The following is an 18,309-nucleotide window of genomic DNA, read 5'->3' on the forward strand; positions in this document are numbered from 1 at the left end:
TGCGAGCTCACCGGCTATGCTGAGGCTTTGGTGGGGTCCATCATGGTTGACTTTCTTCCGAGCGGGATTCAAGCGGACTTGTTCTAATTTTCCCTCCGTAATCCTTGACCACCACACCATTCCCACTCTGCAAAATGTCTTTTCCTTTTCACTTAAGTCTGAATTCCATGAGTAGCCAAGACTTGTGTGTTGAACCTCCAGTCCAAATTCGTTTCTCAGGCCATCCCACCTAACACACAAGTCACTGTCTATAAGGATGCCCTTGGAAGGCCTGTCTTGGCATGCCCCGAAAGAATGGAATTTCTGTAGTGCTGTTCACCATGACCTGTATGCAGGGCAGCCTTTATAAGGAACCTCCTGCCCAACTGCCATCAGACTGATTCTCTGCTACCTTACCCATCGCATGCCCAGGGTGAACCGATCCCACAAGACTGCAAAGACCCCTTCACAGGGTCGCCTTACTTCCTGGGCTGAACTAGCACGCCTATGGGATCACGTGCAACAGTTACTAACTTGAACTTGAAGCCGGAAAAATGGGTAGGGAAATCAAGAGTGCCAACTAGCTCAGAAATGCTGTAGGTGTGGCTCACGTGGGGGTCTGCCTCATGAGGTATGTGAGGACGTTCCTTGGTCGATCTAGCTGTTGAGGAATAGGGGAAATCCTCTCTTCCTCACCTGGGAGGGGTAAAAGCTATTTAACTAGGTATGAGATTTGGGTTTCAGATCCTTTCCTCTCCCCCAGAATGATGAAGAGGCTATGTGATCTAAAACATTTTAAGATTTAATTGAAATAGTCCATTATGCTGAAAAAGACACTACAATCACTTCTTTCAGCCATCATACACTGTCTGTGTTTAATTATTAAAGCCAATGTGGCAAAACGATAACCATATCTGTACATATAAACATGTCTGAGTAAAATATACCCCGTCACAATTATTGCTTTTCTTTATTAGCTATTGCCTTTGTTACACCGGGCTCAATTATTTCCCCCGAGTCAGTTAACAAGAGCTCCTGATTATCTGCTGGCAGGCAAAGACCAGATTTCTCTCACCAATACTCAATCCTCCGAGAGCATATTTTCCCAGCAAAAATCCAATCAAGATGCGTGCCTCCTATGCCTCTAATCTCACTTGGTCTAGAACCCTTGCCTAGTTCCTCCCCCGACCCCGACTTTCCAATGTCACAAACCAGCTGTGGAACACCTGTGTCCTGTCTTGTGTGTTTCCACAAGGTGCCATTTAACTTGTGACTCTATCCCCTTTATTCTCCATGATAAGCCAGTACCTACTTGCCAGCCACGTGCTTCACGTTGTACCACACTGGGCACGTAATCCTGGTGAGCAGCCATTGCCAACGATGCCAGTCTTGAAGGTTTTAACGGACTGATCTCGCCACTGCAAATCCATTTTTCTTTCATTGGCCACTCACTAGGAATGGTTTTGGTATCCATTGACCAGTTTTGTCTACAACAATTTGCTTTTGGGAGGTTTACAGCATAGTGATTTTTTAATACCTCCATTCTTTTTTATTTCTTAGATGGCACTCTTTCATAAAGAGTTTCCCTGCCTCAACTGGGGTATAGACTACAAATGTGTCAAGATCCCTGGTGAGTGCTTTACCTTTGATTATCAATTGTCATAGCAGGGTTTTAGTGTAATGGTAGACCCCCTCAGTAGACCAATGAGTTCCCCTCCTCTCTTCTGTTTACTTTCCTCATATACTATGGTTCCAAAGATTTTTTTTAACATTGATTTGCATTTATTAGGGCTCTTGATGCCAAAATCATTCTCATTTGACGGTTGGTCATTCCCTTCGTCTTGCTTCAGCAGATGATATGCTGGCATTAGTCTTTCTGGAACAAGATACCCCTGCTTGTTTTGTAAATTGCCTGCCTCACACCTAAAATTATCCATTTCTTCAAGAAGCCCTGGCTCTGTTTCCTGGGCTGGTTTTAGAAACCGAGATGTAGATGCAAGGTGTGGCTGTGGCACGTGGGCGTCATAGGTTGTAGACCTTTCAGTGTACAGAAAGTAGTCAATATTACAAATGAAATTATGAGCATGTATTAATATTTTCAACGGTAATTTAGGTTGGCAATATTTTTATTGATGTCTTGGATTTTATTTTGGTAACTTTTTTTCCCTTTAAACTGACAGTCGTGGTTTCTAATATTAGTATAGTAACTTGTCTGCTTTATCCAAAATACATTACATAGTTTGAAAAATCATGTCCCGTTGTTAACATGTTCAGGTGATCCAGTGAGTGAGATTTAAAATACTCTTGATTCCCTTGTTGTCCTCACAATGAGCTCCACTGAAAATGAAGGTGGTTGCACAGTGTTCGGATGGCATTTGGACCTCTTCTTTTCTCTGAATGGTTATGTCGCCAATCAGACGTGTTATTGGGCTTAGATATTTCAGTTTGTTTCCACTGGGGATATTTTTCCCCCTCTTTTTGCTTTAATTTGTGGACTGTCGTACATGCATGTCACTTAAATAACAAAGCTGTTTAAAGAGGACTCAGACAGTCCTCACGTATGAAATGATCTCCAGCTCACGTCCTCTAGCTTCTGGTTTATCATCCCAATGCTTCTCCCGAGCTTTCACAGATGCTAGAAATCACTAGATTATACTGTTCTTGTATTCTGATTTTTCATTATTGTCAATACCAGAGTGGAAACTTTAGGTAGTGGTCAAGAGTTAAGACCTTGGAGTCAGACAGCCTTGGCTTGAGCCCTATTTTACCATTTACAAGCCTGGATTCCCAAACTCTCTGAGCCTCAGTTCCTTCTCTGTAAGTTGAGGACAATAATACTTATCACCCTGGGTTGTTTTGATTATTAAGTGAATTAATTTTTGGAAGTACTTAGAAAAGTCTCTGGGATCTGGTGAATACTCAATATGATAAGCCGATATTACCCTAACACAGTGTTTCTCAACCGGGATGGATGAGGGTCAGTTTTGCCCTTGAGCAGACACTTGGCAAAATCTGAAGACAATTTCAGGTGTCACTGCTGGGGGAGAGGGGGAGGGGTGTCACTGGCGCCCAGTGAATAGAAGACTGGGACGCTGACACAGGATGAAACCCCCCAACTAAGATTTATGTGGCCAAAAATACCAGTAATGCTAACATTTGGCCACAAAGTGACTCATTTCTGCAGAATATTAAAATAAATAAAATAATTATAATTTCAACAAATACAGATGGTTTTCATAAAATTTTAACTCAACAAAAAGTAACTACCTAATAAAAACATAATGATTCCCTTTTCTTGACTCATTTGTTTATCTATATTAAAGAAGATACTTTAACCGTCCCCCCCCCCCCAATCTGACAAGAGTCACTGACGGTTCCTCCCTGTGTCTTTCAGACTGCACCGGCATGAGAATATTATTCTGAATATCTCCTTTATTAAAAATAGGACCCAAATCCTTCTTCTTAGAAAAGTAACTTTGCAAACAGTTAGTTGCACAGAAGTTGCCTCAAATGAGCTTCAAATGCGCTTCCAGAATTCTCATCCAAAAAGTTGGTTGCACAGAATTCGCTTCAATGTCAGAGGGAGACGTATGTGTGGAATAAAGAACAGGGGTATAAATTTTTCATGTGTTCCCAAAGCCACGGTCATAGTTTCACGAATGCAATTACTTAGCAAAAAGGCCAACAATTAGAGAATGAGGTTAGGGTTCTATTCCATGTAAATGGGCAGGAAAACACTAACCTCTCACATTACACACTTCAAAAAGTTATTTCGACTCTTGGAATTTATTTTTTTTTTAAATAATGTTTTTCTACATATTCCGAGGATTAGAAAATGTTATATTTTTAAGAGAAAAAGATTGGCAGGCCTATAAAAGACTTATTTCTTCAAAGTGTTTAGGATTAGTATGATGGGCGGGAACAATCTGAGTTTCAGTGTAAACATACCAGAATTCAGATTTCAGGGTGAATGAAGACTCTTGAACACCCAAACCATGACATAATGTAGTTTTTACGTCCCTCGGGAGAGAACTGTCACGTTGATGGTAGTGTCCAGGAAGCTGTGTCAGTTGAAAGAGCTACAATTTTGGAACTAGGTCTGTGCTCAAGAGGTAGACTTTCTAGATTCCAGCTGTGTGGCCTTGAGCCAGTCATATAAACTGCTTTGAGCTTGGATTTCTTTATAGGTAATGTGGAGAACACCCTACCAATTCTTTGTCCATATGAGTCACTAGCCTGAGGAACACATCCGGGACAGAAACATGCATATAGTTGGTGCTCAAATAAACACTAGTTTCTTTCCTATAGCAAAACATAAACAGGCTACAGTTATTGTCCATAACACAAAGATTCCCATATAGCTCAAAGATTCCCGTATAGCGCAAAGATTCCCATATAGCGCAAAGATTCCTATATGCTGCATTGCAGGCATCCCCAGATTATCACCAGGAGGACTTAAATGCATTAAATGAAGCATGGCTCAACTATAAGAGGCAAGGTGTGCAGAGTTCAGGAACCTCACCCCTCCCCATGGTTCATTGACCTCTGAAGTTGGGTGTCATACCTTAGTGTGCATATATGGTTAGCATAGGCTCGATATGCTATTTATTAAATTCATGTTGTGATGTTGTAAAAACTGTATGGAATGAACTTATTATGTCTTTAAGAAATCTAATGCTCAGTGGGAGTGCAACAAATTTCCACCATGTCAAGAAACAGAGATGATACAGTCCTGGAATCCTCATCCCAAAGTGTCTCCAGAAGATCGTTCTTTACAAGGAAACACTCCGCATATCGGGACAGAGGACCGAGCAGAGCTCTGTGAAGGGTAGAGTCGGGTGCAGATCCGTAAGGACTCTACACAGGTCAAGAAGAACGAAGGCAGACCTGACTGCCTGCTGAAGCGGTCACCTGGCAAGGGCACGTGAAGGTGGCATACCACGGGGTGAGGGAAGCTCTGGAACCAGGCATTGACTCTGACCCACAAGCCCCCGACTTTGAATAGGAAGACCAAGTACAAAGACGTAAGAAATGAGATGCTACTCACGATCTCTATGGCTTTCTTGTGCCACACTGGACACTGATCTCTTGTGGTTGGAAAAGTTGTAAAAATGGTGGGAAGTGAAATTTTTGATCTTTCAACCAAGAAATTACAAAATATGTTCATAGATCATACAATGATAAAAATCTCAGAATGGAAATTAAATTCAATAGGAACTCATGCAACTGTCAGGAATGTTTTTGTTTGTAAATGCCGTCCTTGTTTCACTTTGGAAACTCATGTTTTCTATAATTTGGAACATGAATTTAAATATTTAAATATGCAACGCAATACATACTAAAACATCCACAGATATTTCAATATGATTTCCATTCACGGTAGCAGCAGGCCACTGTTAATTAGGAAACCTTTTCTTCACTCTATCCTTGGTCTGGGATGCCCATTAGGAATCCCCGGGGCGAACAGTATTTCATCAACTGTGAGGGCAAAGCCACAAGGGAAAAACTCCAGAATGACTGTCAAAAGAAGGAATCACAAAATTCCTTCAAAAAAAGTCAACATGATGTCTCAAACACTCCTGTGTTTTATTATTTTTTTAAAGTTTTTAATGTTTATTTATTTTTGAGAGAGAGAGAGAGAGAACATGAGCGGGAGAGGGGCAGAGAGAGGGAGACACAGAATCAGAAGCAGGATCCAGGCTCTGAGCTGTCAGCACAGAGCTCGATACAGGGCTCAAACTCATGAACCGTGAGATCATGACATGAGCTGGTCGGACGCTTAACCAACTGAGCGACCCAGGTGCCCCAACTCCTGTGTTTTCTAGTGCGTGTGCTACCATATCCATTCCCAAAGCAGAAAAACGGCCCCTTCCCAGCTATGGAGCATGGACGTTGTGTGCCTATGTCTGCCACATCCATGGTGGAGACAGAGCGGTGTCTGTGTCATTTCCCTCCCTGACGTGAGTTTTGTGAATTGCTTTGTGTTTGTATTTCTTGGTGGACATGTGTTCCAACTGGACTCTGGGTTCTTGGGGGTCCGTGAAAGGTCTCTGCTTCCTCTAAACCCCCAGAGGGTGCCTAGTCAATAGTCTCCAAGCCCTATATGTTTAGTACCACGTTTTATCTTACGAATTCAAAATAAATTCTTACGGAAGGTAGCCGATTCCATTTTCCAATAAGGGAAACATTTTTGTTTTAGCCAGGTCAGTTGATGGGAATATTATCCCAGCCGCACTTGTCTCCTTACCTATAGGACCGAATTACAGGACGACCTATGCTTCCTTGCCACCTGGACCATGCTGTCCCGTGCCTACCACGCACCTTATAAATATTTGTTGATTTCATTTGCGCTTCTGGTAAATATACGTTCAAGGCTGGAATAATTTATATGCACAAACGTGAACGGGCTTCAGCATGGAAAACAAATTGCAGAGAAAAATGAAAATAAACATGACGCAGACAGATTTTAACCAGAGAGTTTAAAGTGCACAGTAAGTAGTAATCCGTCGCCGTCATCGCTGCTATGACATTTCTTGGGAGGTCAGGAGGGGCTCACATACAGGAATAATATTTGCCTTCCGTCCAGTTGAAGGTTCTGAACAAAACACTCAAGATCTGGAATTGGGCAGCGTGCCAGCACTACTGGTGAGTTTCAACTTTCTTATAAAATCTGTTCACAGGGAAAGGTAGCAAATAACTCAATGCCACTCTTAAAATGTGCACTCAGCAGCTCAATCCAGGGTTTTAATTAATGCCTCATACGTGCTCGCCTACAAAGGGGGAGCTACCTGGCATCCCAGCAATTTGCTCTGCAAGGCTGGCAAGGGAAGGTTGCTTATCCAGCAGGAAACCTGCAAACAAAGGGCCATTGGTCAACATAGCGTTATAGCCAGAAAGATCACACTCCTACGATATGTGTATTTCACCCATCGACACCAGATATTTTTCTGCTTTAAGTACTAAATGTCAGAAATGTCTTCTCCTTTGGTGAAACGAGGGTCATGTTAATCAGCATAATTAATATGGTTTCGTCCCATGGTCTTGCCATTCCAAAGCTACTCTCACATTTGGCCCTTCCTTAGGTAGTCTTTTCAACAAGCGTTCAACAATCTGCTTCCCTAACTCCTTTCTTTCTGCTCAGAACTCCCTTCTCCCACTCAGATTCTAGTTCCTCTCTCTTTACCCATCCAATGTAGCGTAGCCAGCTCAATACTCTGAAATACTCACAAATACTGTCATGGAATTGAACAGTCCCTAGAATATATCTGTCAAGTATACATTAATGAAATCAATGTTCTTGAAGGCACGTGAATTGAAATGAACAGGGGGTGAGAATCCTCAGAGAAGATGCCGGAAGCTTGATCCCTGAAGAGACTTAGGCCCGGCTATTGGACCAAATAATTTTGTATGGCTTTGTGCCAGCCCTGAAGATAATAGAAAATTGTTTCCAGAATGTAGTTACATGAACCATGAGGTTTAACACCAGTAAAATTTTTGTTAAAATTGTCATCAGAGAACTTGAGGAAGTAAAGAGCTGGCTGGGACTTCAATATTCCCCCAGAACATGTTGCATTGAAACATTTGGACCTTGTGTTCTTTGTTACCTTCTAGTGAGGTTGTCTGGGCTTACCAATGTCAAGCATTTGGGAAGGTATCCAAATGAGAACTACCAATGAAAACCTAAGAGCTGGCAGAACAAAGTGGGTTAGATTGGTTCATTGCTCCATTGTGTGCTAGAATGGGTAGGAAGATTTCATGGAGATGGCACATTTTAGGATGCGCCGTGAAGGAGCTCAGCTATTCAGAAATGGGGAGTGAAGACATCCCATATGGAGGAAGAGGGACATGAGGAGAGCAGTTTCGCAGCGACCGTGCACATCCCAGAAACTCCCGGGTAGCAGGCACGGTCATGTACACTCAGCCCCCGGCGCTGCAGAGGAGCCCGGACGCACACCCACTGCCTAAGAGTGAGGTCGAGGAAATCTCTGTGAGCCCACACTGACCCCCACCGGTCCACTTTGCCCCCAGACCAACGCTTCACAACTAACACTATGAAACGTCCACGCCGGCCAGCCTCCTGGAGAGTGGACAAACTCCCACTCTCATGGTCCTGGTCCATCCCTCTTGGAGTGTTCTCTCCCAACGGATGCCTCCTGGGACACCCTGCTGTCCTCACAGGACTTACCACCTTCATGCCAGCAGCATTCTCAGGCTGTTGCTCACCTGGCCTTTACAACCCTCTGGAGCCACCCTCACTCGCATCTGTTAAGCCGTTTCTGGACGAAAATGCTCCGGTGCCGGAGACGTTCTGTATGTGGACTCAGCTGAGCTCCACTGAACTCACAGCCATGCCCACCTGTGCTTTTCTGAAAGCACATGGGGCAACGGTCTCCTCCCCGATCACCTGACTCAAGCGTGGCATGGGAGTAAGATCATGTAGTTGAGCCTACGTCTTCAGTGGCCTTCCTGCCTCTCAGACTGGCCCCTGATGGGGAGAGAGCCCACCACATGGTCTCCAACGCCCCACTGTCCAGTCCTGGGCAGCGAGGGTCCACATCTCCTGAGTGCCTTGGAGTTCCTGAGCTCATTCAAGCCAGGACCCCTTCTTCCTCACCTCTCCATCCCTGGAAGACAGCCAGCGCTTGGAGAACATTTGCTGAGGGCAGGGACGCAGCAGTGTCTGTGCTCCACAGCCAGGCCAAGAGCTGCCTGCAGGAGACGTGTTGGGAGCCCACAAAGGTAAGACAATAGCGACAGCTGGCGCGGTCACAGTCACGGAGGAGCTCAGCTTGACAGTTGTTGCTCTTAGAGCTTCGGGTCTTACCTCACCTGGCCTTCACCAGAATTCTGAGTCGCACACTCTTTCCTTTCCCATTTTACAGGTGAGGAAATTGTGTAACACCGCTCTTGAGGAGCAGAGGGGAATTTGGACTCAGGTTCTCTGGCTCCAGATAAGGTCAAAATTGTTTCACTTACGAGTTTAAGAGAACCATCGTCAAAAGGTACGCATAATCTCTCAGCTGGGGTGTTCATTATGTTGAGTATATTATACAGAATAGTCTGTTCTAACTTTTGGTTGGTTTCTATTCAAATTCAAATATTTAACCTGCCCAAATAGCATTAATTCAGCAGGTGGCTAATAAATTCTAGTATACCGGGACAGTGGCTCACAAGTAAGTTTGTTCTAATTCCATCTCGATTATTTACTTAGTTCATAATGAAACAGATGGATATATATATATATATATATATATATATATATGAATATTGTTCCAAAAATGTGTGTGCTATTCATTATAAGAATGTTCTTACACAGGCTAAATTGAGCTCAGTCAGAGGACTTTCTAAGGAGATAAAAGAAATGAAAGAAGAAAGAAGAAAAGGATTGTGAGGTCTACTCAGCACCAGACCCTGGATGGAGGTAGGCAATTTTAGGCAAAGATCCTGCTTCCTTCCCCCCTGGGGGTTTTCTCCAGGGTAACTCACACAGCTACCCTGCAGATCCTGGTCCCCTGCCTCTGGTGACCTCTTCCTGCTCAATTAACCCCTTCACAGAACCAAACATGACTTTTGTCTTTTCAAGTGGCCAAATTGTTGACATTTTTAGGAGGGAGTTAGGCACTGCTCCCTGGCCCCATTCGCTGCAATTTGAAGAGAGCCAGTGAAGGCGCAAAGCAGGAGCTCCACACAAAGCAAAGGCTTTCCCGAAAGGAAAGCTGGAGACCGGGATATGGTGTTGGAGTGAAGCAGGGAGCTGTTTTCCCTGGGGAATTTCTGCTTTCACTTTAACTCCATCACCCTTCGAAGACCAGATTTAAAACGGGTGCAAGGCATGTGTTTTCCAGAAGCGACCAGTTTTACATGAGGGCATCCAGTCTACATTGAATCTATCGCTTTTCAGAGAAGCGACAATTAGGCTGCAAACCATCACGCTTCTTACTTTGTTTTGTTTTATTTTGTTTTATTTTGTTTTACTTTGTTTTATTTTATTTTATTTTATTTTATTATTTTCTGATTAGCAGGACCCTTTTGATTTCAGAGCTCTCCCTTGGTGGAATTAGGTTGATGATTTTGATCAATTTGCAGTCTTGAAACTATTATTAATTCCTCTTTCAAACTCGGATTGATGAACCGCTAAATTTAGAAAGGACGCTAATGAGGAACAGGGAGGCATCCTTTCTACTGAAAGTGAGCCAGGGTGGCTGGGCTCAGTCAGGATGCCAGCGCCCATCAAATGGCTCCTTTGCATTTCAATGAACACGAGTTAGCGTGCTCAGGTTTTCTCCTAAGGCAGTCCCCAGGCAGACCATCAGAAAGTCACCCTATGGAGAGTCAGCTTGGAGATTTCACCTTTAAAACTTTCCGTCTCCTATTTGGGTCCCGCATCCCTCAGACCTGCAGGACATTTTCTGCCCAGTAATGACTGCAAGATTCTGGGGGAGATGCCTTCAGCCTTAGCTGAGTTGCTACAAGGCAGCCATTGTGTGAAAATGGAGTTTGGCCGGAGAATAGAAGCTTCTCACCCCAAAATAACAGCCCCCCCCCCCGCCAGCTCTTCTTAGAGCAGGCTTGAGACAGGCAGTGGGCAGCGGGCAGAGGCCCCCCATCCCAGGATCAGGGTTCACGGCTTGTGCAAACACCATACCTGTGACTGTTGGAAAGCCCACCAACCCCAAGGGCCCGAATCGCTTGATTGTTGTCCTTTTCTGAGTATTGTTTTTAATTTTGCTTTTTGTGGATGTTGATTTGTTACCACACATTGATAGTAAACTTAGTCACTTGCAGATGTAAATCATTATTCCCGCTCATTAAACTAGAAGTGATTAATGGACTCAATAATATTCCGAAAGCAGCCTGCTTAATAATTATTGTATCACCCTTGTTTTCAATTATTACACAGAAAACATTGAATGATGTCAGAAATTGAGATTTGCCGTGATTTCTACAGCAGAGCTTACTGAAAGCTCGCGGGCGCAGCGCCCCGGCTGACCAAAGGTCTCCGTGCATTCCCATTAAGAAATCCATATTATTGAGAGCAGATAAATTAGACGTCATTTTTTTTAATTGCTCAATGTCTACAAATGATTTTTAAAGCCCACACAAGGACACAATCTACTGTTAGAAAGTGTATATGGAAAGTTTGAACTGGAGTACCCAGAGCAAGCGAGAAAAAGAAATTATATTAGAAAAATGACCTCGCCTAGAAAAACCATGAAGCCATCCACTCTTGTACGCGGACTTTGTGTGCATACCCCCCCCAAAATATCCCGTTTTTATTAACATCACGGATTTCTAGATTTTCTAGAAACCTATTCCTATAATTTATTCTATCATTTCTTTCTTTCAAATCCCTTGCAACACCCTCATTACGTACAGTGGGCTTATCAGTACACGCAGCCTGCAGAATCACTATTTTAGGACAGAGGTAGATAGATTCTTAAATAAAAGTATCTCAGATTTCTATAATTCTGGAACCCAGCGAGTCCTTGAGAATCACTGTATCCTCATTGTGTCTCCCAGCCCAGGTCTGGGGAGAAGACTTGGGCCCCGGGGGGGCCTAGAGCCCAGGTGTCCTGAATCCCAGGCACATTATTCAGCCGGCACAGAAGTGTGACCGGCACAGGCCCTCTGGTGCATGTGTGAGTGTGTGTGAGTGTGTGAGTGCGGCTTGCACTGCTCCCTTACAGAGAGGGCTGACAGAGGACAATGGGAGACCGCTGTCCTGGAGAGAAAACCCCTCCGTGAGATCTCGGGCAAGACTGTGGGACAGCAGTGGCCTGGGCTGAATAGTGCCCCAGATTCCCAAGTTGAAGCCCTCACACACCCCCTCATACATCAGAATGTGACGTTACTTGGAGATAGGGTCTCGCCAGAGCAGATTAAGAGAAAACGAGGTCATTGGCGTGGTCCTGTTCCAGTAGGTCTGCTGTGGACATGTGGACAGAGGGGTGAGCTCACGATGAGACAGGAGGAAGAAGGAGACCACGGGGGCCGACAAGCCCAGGAGCCTGGCCTGGGCCACACGCTTCCCTGGCCGCCCTCAGAAGGAGCTCAGCCCTGCCCGCACCCTGAGTGCAGACCTGTAGCCACTGGAGCTGCTGGGAAGCAAATCTTTCTTGTTTGAGCCGCCCAGGCGGTGACACTTCCTCACGGCAGCCCCAGGGTCCCCCTGGCACAAGGGGAGGCTCGCTGGGAGGCCAGCATGGAGATCCCGGCAGAGAAACAGGACAGGGTCCTGGCCGCACAGAGGTGCCCCTGGAAGGTACTGATGGGGGGGCAGAAATGCTCACATTTACATAAAAAATAACCTCTCCTGCGGCAATGCAGGTTGACCTTAAGAGCACAGGACTCCAAGGTTAAAGCGTTGACCCCAGCAACTGGAAGGAGGCGCAGGTGACAGCCAAGAAAGGGAGAAGCAGACAGCAGGTGCCAGGTGTCTGGAGAGGGGAACGTGACAGGTGGTGGGACCGCTGCAGTAGCCACAGGGGAAGAAAACAGTGGGGGTGGTGGAGGGCCTGGGGTTCGAGGACACGTAGCTTCTGGAATTGCCGGCCCACAGCAGAGACCGGCCAAGGTCACATTCGGAGGGTGGTAAGGGGCACCACGCACACCCCCTCTGGGGAAGCCGACTGCAGGCAGAGAGACCAGTGGGGGGCTGAACCGACAGCCACAGAAGGGAGGCGAGACTCCTTCGTTTCACATTTCAGTAACTTCTCGGTTCGGAAGTTCCCCAGTGACGCCGGCCGCCTCCGTGTCCCCCTGTGTGTGCAAACTCAAGCAGCAAGTGTGGGCGTCTGCCTACCTCAGTGTGCAGAGCGCACCTGCATTCCAGTGGCTCCCTTGGCTAACCACCTTCCTTTATGTCAGGCCAGACGGAGGAGGGGCTTTCCTCACTTCCAGAGTCCTTGGAACCCGCCTCATTCCACAGAGCTCTGTGAATGTCAGCACACACGCGCACCCCCTAAAGCCCCTGGGGAGACTTGTTCCCAGATCGTCAAAGGGTTTGGAAATTCACTTGACGGAAATATTGACATAAGGTCATGGTGACACGGGTGACTAGCTTTTATTATTGTCAGAAACATTTTGGAAGTGATTGTGTGTCTATAAAAAACAGACACACCCATAACTATTGCAAAAACAGTGACATTTGAATATAGTTCAGAATAAGCAAATTGTTAAAAGGGTGTTTAAATACGAGCCGGACGACGCGGGTCCTCTAGAAGCTGTCACATCATGGCGTCAGCAATTTTCCGAGTTTTGTTTTTATTCCCTACAAAGCTGGCATCCTGGACCTCGGAAGAGAAAGGCACGGTGGCTAAATCCCGCCGTCTCACCCCATCTGCCCCACTGATTCAGAATCGTCAGGGCAGCATCGGGCATCTCTATTTTAAATTAAATGGGTGTATGACTGCCACATTACGAAAGGACGTAAGACATTCCCGCATCCCAACTTTAGGTTGTCTGCGGTGTATGCCCCCGTGAAGTCCTCCTACCCCCCAGGGATGCTGCCCTAATCCTAGACAAGGGTGTCTGCCTCCTTGGGGACTGCCTCAGCCCTGGGCTACCCCTTCACTGGGAAACGCTCCCCGGCTGGCTTCTGCCTCCACAGAACCACCCGGCAGATACGGCCCTTATAAAGCCCAGTCCGGCCAGCTCTTAGCCCTAGAAAACAGCCTGTTTGCAAATGTCCTCCCTGCCTATTGGGTATTTGTTATTTGCAGACATAGGTCCCACTGCGTTTCATTCTCTCTTTAATTGTATGTCAAGTGATCACAAATCTAGCAAGGGGTGGGAATGAGCTGAAGAATCAGAACTGATCACACCTTTACGGCTCCTGGATTCACTCTGACCGTGGCGAGGGAAGCAGGCACAGCCCCAGCAGGGCGCTCAGTGATGCAAGGTTACGCTCGGTCCTGTCATCGGCCTTCACACGTCATGGAGAGGCACCCTGCCTGTTTTCTGATCGATGCAAAGTATATTTGGACAGACCTCCCTCCGGAGCTTCCGAAGGCACAGGGGCAATCGATGCCCCCGCGTCTCAGGTGCCACGGAGGCCTGAGCGTGGAGAGCAGCTGGGACGGAGCCTCAGCCCAGGGTTCCTGCCTCCACCTCCCCCTGAGTAAGTGTGCAGCCTTCCCGAGGTGGACCCATGGGCCTGGCCGTGTTCTACCACTGAGCTGTACGATGACACTCATCCCAAAGTCTTCCTGTGCAACTGAAAACAATTTTTTGGGGCGCCTGGGTGGCTCAGTCGGTTAGGGGTCCGATTCTCGATTTCCTCCCAGTTCATGATCTCAGGTTGTGAGCTCGAGCCCTGCATCAGACTCCACACTGGGTGTGGAGACTGCTTAAGATTCTTTCTCTCCCTCTGCCCCTCCTGCCCTCGCCCTCAGCAAAAATACATACATACATACATACATACATACATACATACATAAAAATGATTTTGAGCATAAGGACAGTGAACCAACATTCTCCATTCATAGAGGAAGAAATGAAAATATTCAAAAATGTTGGAAGATGTTTTCCATGAATAATGGGGGAACCCTTGGGACACCCTTGGGAGTTTGGGGGGTGCGATGTGGGACTCTGGGTGCCGGGTGGAGAAACCGAACCCAAGTAACATGGGCAGAAGGGATAAGTTGGTGCCTGTGTCCCAGGAATTAGGCCAGGTCTGCAATGGGGTCAGGACGAGTGGCCGCGGGACGTGGGCGTCTCAGGGACAGCCCTCTTGTCCCTGCTCCTCTTGCCACAGGCTGGACCCTTTCTCAGGTGGCCCAGCTTCCTCCACACATGCAAATACAGCTGCCTGCACCCTGCACGTGGCTCCACAAGATGACACTGCTTTGACTCAGTGCTTGTTTGGCAATTCTGGCAGAAGTCTCCGGTTTCCCAGTATGGGCTGGGGGATTGTACCTGGTGCAGCCCAGGCTGTGTATCCGCATCTGGACCACTTCCTCGCGGGTCGGGAGTGGGGGTCCTGAAGACTGGAGACTTCCAGTCTCGCCACGTGCAGGGGTTCCAGGGGGTCAATGCCATGGGCAGCCGTCAAGAAAACCTGAATGGTTGCTGTGGAATCACGGTCTTGAACGAACTACCATTACGTACTTGGACAGCTCACAGCGTCTACGGTTCCTTTACTGCCCAGAGCGCCCCAAATCAGCTGAAACCTGAAGTTACTTACTTCCTCATCAGATTAGGCTCTTTGAAAATAACTAGATTATTTGAAATAACCAGTTATGCAAAAATAACTAGGATAAAATGAAAAGTTCTCCTCTCCCATAATGCCCTTACCTTGACTGTGCACATGACCTTTACAGCTCTAAGCCAGCCCATCTTTAATTTTCCTGGTCATAATCAAGAGGGACATGTCTTCAAGGAGCTGTAGACATACATCCTGAGAGCTCCTGAACGTGAAGGTGCAGACCCTATGATTAGTTGTTCATATGTGATAAGACATTTCATCAAATCACCCCTTGTGGATGCTCCTTAGACCCGTTTTATAGATGGAGATACTGAGCCTCCGGGCTACTTGGTTAGGCTGCTTGGAAAAACCCTTGCGTGGGACCCAGCGCTCAGCTACTGTGCATGTAAATCTCGCTTTCTTACCCCGTAGCGCATGCGGGTTCTCTCTGCAGCTCTCCAGGTGTGTTCCCCTCTCTGTGCCCTACTCAGAGCTCATCCAGCATAAATTCCTGGGTACAGTTGGCGAGACTGGATTTTTTTTTAATATTTATTTATTTATTTTGAGAGAGAGAGAAAAAAAAAAAACACGCAAGAGCAGGGGAGAGGCGGAGAGGGAGGAAGAGAGAGAATCCCCAGCGGACCCTGCACTGTCAGCACAGAGGCTGGAACTCACAAACCGTGAGATCATGACGTGAGCCGAAGTCGAGAGTCAGATGCTTCACCAACTGAGCCACCCAGGGGCCTGGAGGGGCCGTATTTATTTCAATAGGATACATCCCCATGTAATAGAGCTCCGTGAGATAAGGTAAAATCGTGCGACCCTGTGCGAACATTGTCACCACTGTGCTAATTTGAAATAACAATTAATCTGAAAGAGAAAATAATTGGGGATATCTAACTTAAACAAAGAGACAGAGGAGCCGATCCAAAATTTTCGGCACGGGTGTTGGAGGAGAGCAGCGATCAAAGGAGCCCCCGAACGTCTTGAAGGCCGCTTATTCTTCCAGCCCCCTGGCGAGCAGGCGCTAACAGCTCTGGGGATAGAAATGCCAGGTGTACCCCCGACAGAATTTGTCCCCCAAAAAGCACGCGCAGAAGCCTGCCCTGGTGACTGTAGAGGACAGGTCTCTCGGAGGTGATCAGAGTTCAGTGAGGCCATGAGCCTGCGGTCCTGATCCCGTGGGACTGCGGCGGTTTGAGGAGAGGAAGGGAGAGAGGTGAGGACACAGTGAGAAGGCGGCCGTCCACAATCTGGAACCCCGCCACGCTGGAACCCTGGCCCTGTCCTTCCGCCTCCAGAACCCAGACATAAACCCGTGCTGTTCGAGCCGCCCCGGAGGTACTGTGGTCTGGCAACCATAGATGATGGCAAGTGTCTGCTCTGAGTGTCTGAGTCTGTGCTCCAGATTTTTCTGGAATGGCCGAACTGCTCCCTTACCTTCCCTGTCCCTGTATGTCTCTCACCTCCTCGGGTGGGACCCGCAGTGTCCCAGGGACCCATGTGGCCTGCCTTTCTTCAGCAACTGCGACCTTCCGGCCCACCCCTCTGGCAAAACGCTACACCCCCAGCTTTTTCGCTTATGTCATTAGCTGGCGTGTCCTCTTTATCGAATTCAGAAGGTAGCTTTGCTTCCGAAAAATAATATGAATGTCTTGTTTTTCATTAAGGTTGGCATGGAGAGCGCCACAAACAGCTCACCCCACACACAAATGAGTGTGTGTGTAAATTGCCTCTGTGTTGATCTTTTTCCCCTGAACCACACAGTGATTACCGCTTGCGTTGAGGATCGTAATGAGAAATGAATTTTTCTTTATCTTCATGGAAAATCTTATTAGCTGTAATTGGATAAAACCCAGAATAAACGATCAATCATTCCTCATTCGGATTCAGGTTTACATTTCGATCATTAGACGTTTAAGGTGGCGTCGCTCCCACGTGCGGTATTTGGGCACGCTGTGGTGGGCGCCGTGATGGCCAAAATGCGCACATTCTGTGGAGTCGAGGCAGCAGGATTTCAAATTACTTGCAGGGGGCCTCATTAGAAAAACAAGTATCCTGTTGGACATTTGTGTTCTTTTCTAAATAAGTTCGCCACCCCATCCCTACTCATTTGGAAAAGGGACCACAGAGTGTCACAGTGTGTGTGTGACACAGAGAAAATCACTGCTGTTGGCAGACCCGCGAGGTGGTAAGCAAGACGCTCCCGGGTCACTTGAAGTCCCACCCTGTCTCCTGCGACCCTGAAGCATCTCAGCGCCAGCAGATTTAGCAGGTGGATCAGAGCGACTCATACAAACAGGCTGGTGCTAAAGCAGACCTTGCCCCCTCTCCGGGACGGGTGAGGGCCCCCCAGAGGATACGGCCGGGAAGGTTTCTCTGCCACCAGGAGCCTTGACCTGAAGGATATTCACCTGCCACGACCTCCTTTTTAATCAAACTTAGAAATCCAGAACGTGAGAGGGGGAAGGACGCTAACAGGTAACTTTAACCTCGTATCCACATTTCTGCTTCAAAATCCGAGGCTCAGAGGTGACAGTTGCTGATGTGTGGCTACCGAGCGGGTTAATGGCAGGACTGAAGCAGGAACATGTTTTCAGATTCCCCGTCTGCCGTCACGGGCCCCGGAGCGGGCACATGTTTGCAAGCCACGTACGATGAGTGGTCAGACCCGAACTGTGTTTCCTACAGTTCAACGTAGCGTTACACGAAACCCCAGAACACAGACAGCGGTTTAATCTAGTCACTTCTAGGTGAACCTATTCGAATTACGGAGGATGTAGTGTGCTCATTTCAAACAAACCACTTGGGGAAGGGAGGGTTCTGTGTCTCCCCTCATCTCCATTCCAGTGGGACCCCCAATAGGGGGTCCTCAAGTGAGGAGGACAATACAGCCCTGCCCTCCCCACCGGGCCCCTACCTCCCTAGCCTCCATCCGGGCTGCAGGCATTCTGCTCGGGAGCACGGGGCTTGCGTGGGAGGACTACCCTCCCCTGAGCTACAGGAAGCAAGAGCAAGTCCCCGCTGCTCCTAGATCCCACCCCCCCAAGCCCACCCGGACTTCCGATCATCCCTTCTCCCACCCTCCTCATAGGGAAAGCCTTCTCAGGCCTTCACATGGAATCGACTCTATTATTCTCCCCCCG

This window comes from Puma concolor, chromosome A1 (genome assembly GCF_028749965.1).
Source record: "Puma concolor isolate L17-30 chromosome A1, mPumCon1.1.hap2, whole genome shotgun sequence".
Taxonomy (NCBI): Eukaryota; Metazoa; Chordata; class Mammalia; order Carnivora; family Felidae; genus Puma; species Puma concolor.